Raw genomic sequence first — 6000 nt, 5'->3', positions numbered from 1 at the left:
CAAGGCAGGCTTCCCCAAGTGAAAGAAATCCAAAATACTGTTCTGGTCAAAGGTCTAAGGGTAGCTGCTTTACTCCATTTGGAAGTGTACATGGCAAATATTCCAGCACTGAGCTCCCTGAGGCATCTATTGAAGAGGTACAGTCTCAAAAGACTCCCCACCCACAGCTACTTCCCCTTGATTAATTATGTTGCCTGAATGACTCCATAGTTTGCCTGCCAACAAGTTACCCTCTCACTCAGCCATAGTGACTGCATTACAGTTTGGAGGCAGCCAGCCAGCCAGCCAGCCAGCCAAATAGGACAACTGTAAAGCATGGAACTTCCTGCATTTAACTTATGGATATATTAACGTTCAAGCCTAATTATGGACCACCTAAAAGCCCACATTGTCCATCACTTCACAGCTGATACTCAGTCAAGAAAAACATCCACCTCATGCCTGGCTAGAATAAGTGGGCAAACTGACAGGCTTAAGCTGCCTTTTCTTCAACACTACCTCTTCCCTAGTTGTTGTTGGGCACTTCAATTTCATTTTCTCTGACAGTGTTCTTTGAAGGTAAAATACACAACCACTGGTGAGCTGCATGGCATAAATTCACTAATGCCAACCCTCAGTATTCAAAAACTCACCCCCATCTTCCCCAATCATAAGATTAAAAATCATTAAATGGTTAATTTGGGTGGTTAATTTGCTGCCTGATGTTAGTGCATTTACATTTCATATTTTCAAGCTTCTCTCCATAACCATGCTACCAGAACACCAAGAGAAAGAGATGCTGGGTCCTCGTCATCGGTGATTCCATCCTGAAAGGCATGGAGGGGCCCATCTGTCGCTCTGACCCCATGGCATGTGAGGTTTGTTGCCTGCCTGGAGCTCGGATTCACGATATCACAGAGATGATCCCGGACCTCATCCAATCCCCTGATCATTACCCCATGGTCCTCCTCCACATGGGAATGAATGGCGCACCCAGGGGCAACCCAGATCACATCATGAGAGACTACAAGGCTCTAGGGGCAAAGCTCAAGGAGACAGGGGCACAGGTGTTTTTTTCTTCTATCCTTCCAGTGAGCAGATGTAGACAGCACCATGAGACATGCATCAGCAAGGTCAACCGGCAGCTTCGGAGCTGGTGTTACCAGGCGGGCCTTGGGTTCTTGCATCATGACCCGCATTTCCACACAGAGGACATGCTTGGGCAGGACGGGCTTCATCTCTCCCCAAAAGGTAAGCGTGTTTTTTCTTCCAAGTTGGCTGATCTCCTGCGGTAAGCTTTAAACTAGGTTTGCCAGGGGACAGGGACGCAGAGGAACATGAGGACACTTTGCCATCAAGCCAGGTGACACACAGAAGTAGTACCCAGGTAAGTGACAGGGGACAGGGCAGGCTTAGGAACAAGGGGGTGGCATGGGCACCTACAGGAGGCCTCAAATGCCTCTACACAAATACTCGAAGCATGGGGAATAAGTAGGAGGAACTTGCCCTCCTGCTAGCTAGCAAAAACATAGACCTAGTGGGGCTCATGGAAACCTCGTGGGATTCTACCCATGACTGGGCAGTGGACATCAAGGGATACAGACTGTACAGGTGAGACAGAGCAGGGAAAAGAGGTGGGGTGTAGCACTATACATCGAAGAGCAATACACATCCTCAATGATCAGGATGGGGTCAGAGGAAGGAAAAATAAGGCGCTCTGGGTAAGAATGCAAGGGGGCCATGGGGAAAGGGACTTGATAGTGGGTGTCTACTACAGACCGCCTCACCAGGGGGATGAGCTGGACCTGGAATTCTCAGGTCAGGTCACGAAGGCAGTAAAGTCAAGGGATGTGCTTGTCATGGGTGACCTAAACTACCCAGACATCTGCTGGGAGGAACAGTCAGCCAGGTTCGACCACTCATGTAGGTTCCTAGCCAGGATACAGGACCTCCACCTAACTCAGGAGGTGTATAGTCCCACCAGGGGAAATGCCTTGCTGGACTTGGTCCTTGCTACAGGCGATGACCTGATGAGGGGTCTGTGGGTACTTGACCACCTGGGCGACAGTGATCATTGCCTGCTGGAATTTATTATCCAGCGCAGCGTGGTGAAAGCAAGCAGCAAGACAGAGGTACTCAACTTCAGGAGGGCTGACTTCTGTAGGCTAAGAAGGTTAGTAGGAGAGGCATTGGGGTCTCGGAGCTTCAATGAGATGGGAGTCCAAGACGGGCGGTTGTTCCTCAAGGAGACGATCCTCCAAGCTCGAAGGGAATCAGTCCCAATGCACACCAAGTGGGGCAGGAGTGCTAAGAAGCCCCCATGGCTCAGCAAAGGCATCCAGGGATGCCTGAGGGCAAAAAAGGAGGCGTACAAGCAGTAGAAAAAAGGGGCTATCACCAAGGAGGATTACACCTCTGTTGCTCAAGACTGCAGGGAGGCTATTAGGGAGGCCAAGGCTGAGATGGAGCTAGGGCTAGCGACCAGAATTAAGGATAATAACAAGTCCTTTTTCAAATACATAGGAAGTAAGAAGGCGGCACCAAGTAACATGGGGCCCCTACAGGATAGGCTTGGCAATCTGGTGACTGCAGCAAACGAGAAAGCTAACCTCTTTAAAGAATTCTGTGCCTCCATATTCCTGAACAGGGACTGGGACATCTGCCCCACTAGAATTGAGGACGGACCCAAGGGAGGCACCACCATGCCTAGGGTCAAGGACAACCTAATTAGGGAAATTTTGGAGGGGCTGGACATGTTTAAATCAGCAGGTCCAGGTGCTATTCACCCAAGGGTGCTGAGGGAATTGGCGGGGGTCATAGTGGGGCCCCTGGCACAGCTCTATGAGCACTCGTGGGGCACCGGCCAGGTATCAGAGGATTGGAAAAGGGCCAATGTGGTCCCCATTTACAAGAAAGGGAGAAAAGAGGGCCCCGGCAATTATATACTGGTCAGTCTTAGCTCAGTCCTTGGGAAGACCTTTGAAAAAATTATCAAGAGCACATCTACAAGGGCCCAGCAGGGGAGGTAATGCTCAGGGGCAACCAACATGGGTTCACTGAGGGCAGGTCCTGCCTGACTAACCTGGTTTCCTTTTATGATCAGGTCACAAAGTCCCTGGACGAGGGTGTTGGGGTGGATGTCATCTTCCTGGTCTTTAAGAAGGTATTTGACATGGTTTCCCACCGCATTCTCTTAAAAAAACTTGGTGACTGTGGCATTGATAACTACGCAGTCAAATGGGTGGCAAATTGGCTGGATGGTGGCACCCAGAGAGTGGTGATGGACAGGTCATTTTCGACCTGGAGTGATGTGTGCAGTGGAGTCCCCCAGTGCTTGGTCCTGGGGCCTGTACTGTTCAACATCTTTATCAGCAATCTGGAGGTGGGTGTGGAAAACATACTGTCCAAATTCGCTGATGACACCAAGTTGTGGGGCGAGGTGGGCATGCTGGAGGGGAGGGACAGAATCCAGCTAGATCTAGACAGGTTACAGAGATGGGCGGATGAGAATAGGATGGAATTCAACACAGACAAGTGCAAGGTGCTGCATCTAGGGAGAAGGAACCAGCAACACACCTACCCATAGGCTGGGGGACACCCTTCTTGTCAACACGGTGACAGAAAGGGATCTTGGAGTTATTGTTGACTCCAGGATGAACACAAGCCACCAATGCGAGGAAGCGGTCAGTAAGGCTAACTGAACCCACCTTGTCATGCATCTATAGATGCATCACAAGCAGGTCCAGGGAGGTGATCCTTCCCCTCTACGTGGCATTGGTCAGGCCACAGTTGGAGTCCTGCATCCAGTTCTGGGCACCGCACTTCAAGACGGATGTGGCTAGCATTGAAAGGGTCCAGAGGAGAGCCACTCACATGGTCAAGGGGCAGCGGGGCAGGCCCTATGAAGACAGGATAAAGGGCCTGAACCTATTCAGCCTCCACAAGAGAAGCCTGAGAGGGGATCTGGTGGCTATTTACAAACTCACCGGGGGGACCAGCGGGAATTGGGGGAAGCTCTGTTCCCCCGGGCACCACCCGGGGTTACTAGGAATAACGGCCACAAATTGTTAGAGAGAAGGTTCAGGCTGGACATCAGGAGACAACATTACTTTACAGGTAGCGCTGCCAGGCTCTGGAATGGGCTCCCCGGTGATGTGGTGCTCTCTCCTACCTTGGGGGTCTTCAAGAAGAGGCTGCACAGATTTCTGGCTGGGGTGATATGATCCCAGCACCTGTTCCTGCCCGGGGCAGGGGGTTGGACCTGATGATCTGTTTAGGTCCCTTTTGACCCTAAGCACTATGATACTATGGGGAGTTTGTTAAAAAAGGGGGGACACAGCTGAGATTCTCATGTAATTATGGGATGGGTCGGTTTCGACCTAGAAGGGTGTGGGCAGTGGGGTCCCGCAAGGCTCGGTCCTTGGACCGATACTCTTCAATGTCTTCATCAGCAACTTGGACAAGGGAGTGAAGTGTACTCTGTCCAAGTTTGTGGATGACACAAAGCTATGGGGAGATGTGGACACGCCGGAGGGCAGGGAACAACTACAAGCAGACCTGGACAGGTTGGACAAATGGGCAGACAACAACAGAATGCAATTCAAAAAGGAGAAATGCAAAGTGCTGCACCTAGGGAGGAAAAATGTCCAGCATACCTACTGCCTAGGAAATGACCTGCTTGGTGGCACGGAAGCAGAAAGGGATCTTGGAGTCCTAGTGGACTCCAAGATGAACATGAGTCGGCAGTGTGACGAAGCCATCAGAAAAGCTAACAGCACTTTATCGTGCATCAGCAGATGCATGACGAACAGTTTCAAGGAGGTGATACTTCCCCTCTATCGGGCGCTGGTCAGACTGCAGTTGGAGTACTGCGTGCAATTCTGGGCACCGCACTTCAAGAGGGATGCAGATAACCTGGAGAGGGTCCAGAGAAGGGCCACTCGTATGGTTAAGGGCTTGCAGGCCAAGCCCTATGAGGAGAGACTAGAGAACCTGGACCTTTTTAGCCTCTGTTAAGAGAAGGTTGATAGGCGACCTTGTCGCTGCCTATACGTTCATCACGGGGGCACAGAAGGGAATTGGTGAGTATTTATTCACCAAGGCGCCCCCGGGGGTTACAAGAAATAATGGCCACAAGCTAGCAGACAGCAGATTTAGACTGGACATTAGGAAGAACTTCTTCACAGTTCGAGTGGCCAAGGTTTGGAACGGGCTCCCAAGGGAGGTGGTGCTCTCCCCTACCCTGGGGGTCTTCAAGAGGAGGTTAGATGAGTATCTAGCTGGGGTCATCTAAACCCAGCACGCTTTCCTGCTTATGCAGGGGGTCTGACTCGATGATCTATTGAGGTCCCTTCCGACCCTAACATCTATGAATCTATGAATCTATATACAAGGAGCTAGGGTTTTAAGAAAAACAGCAAACATCACAAGAGTTGGCAACACTCAAATCCCCAGTTATAGGAAAAGAATATTAAATGGATATCATCAATCTATCTAGATCCAGGAAGTGAGCCACAAAATGCTGACAAAGGGGAATATTTGGTCAGATAATCATGGCATATTTATCTTTTAAACTATGAATAATGGAGTTATACTGAAGAGACTTATTTTAACTCTGAACTGTAGAAAAGTATCTATCAAGGGCAGTCAGCCCCAATTCACCATAACATCTGAGCACCTCAGGGTAGCAGAGACTGAGAATATATTCTACCAGCTATTTTAGAAAGTAACACTTAAAAGAGATAATTATTTTAACCTTGCAAAAGAATGATCTAAGTAACATGAGCATGAAATGCAGAGAGCAGAAACTGAACTTTTGGAATACCTTTAACACTCATTCCTGCTATGGTCTAGCATTCGCTACTTTACTTTTCCTCCTCAGTTTCCACTCCATAAAGTGGTCATATACTCCTAGAATACTGCTAAATATTACCAGGAAGTTTCTTGTTAAAACAGGTTGGGGAAGGGGGTTATCCTTTCACAACTGCCCATTTCCAGTGAAGACACTTCTGTCCAAATCCA

The sequence above is a fragment of the Alligator mississippiensis genome, chromosome 11 (assembly GCF_030867095.1).
Source record: "Alligator mississippiensis isolate rAllMis1 chromosome 11, rAllMis1, whole genome shotgun sequence".
Classification (NCBI taxonomy): Eukaryota; Metazoa; Chordata; order Crocodylia; family Alligatoridae; genus Alligator; species Alligator mississippiensis.
The sequence above is the reverse complement of the archived record's forward strand: the minus strand, read 5'-3'. Positions refer to the sequence as shown.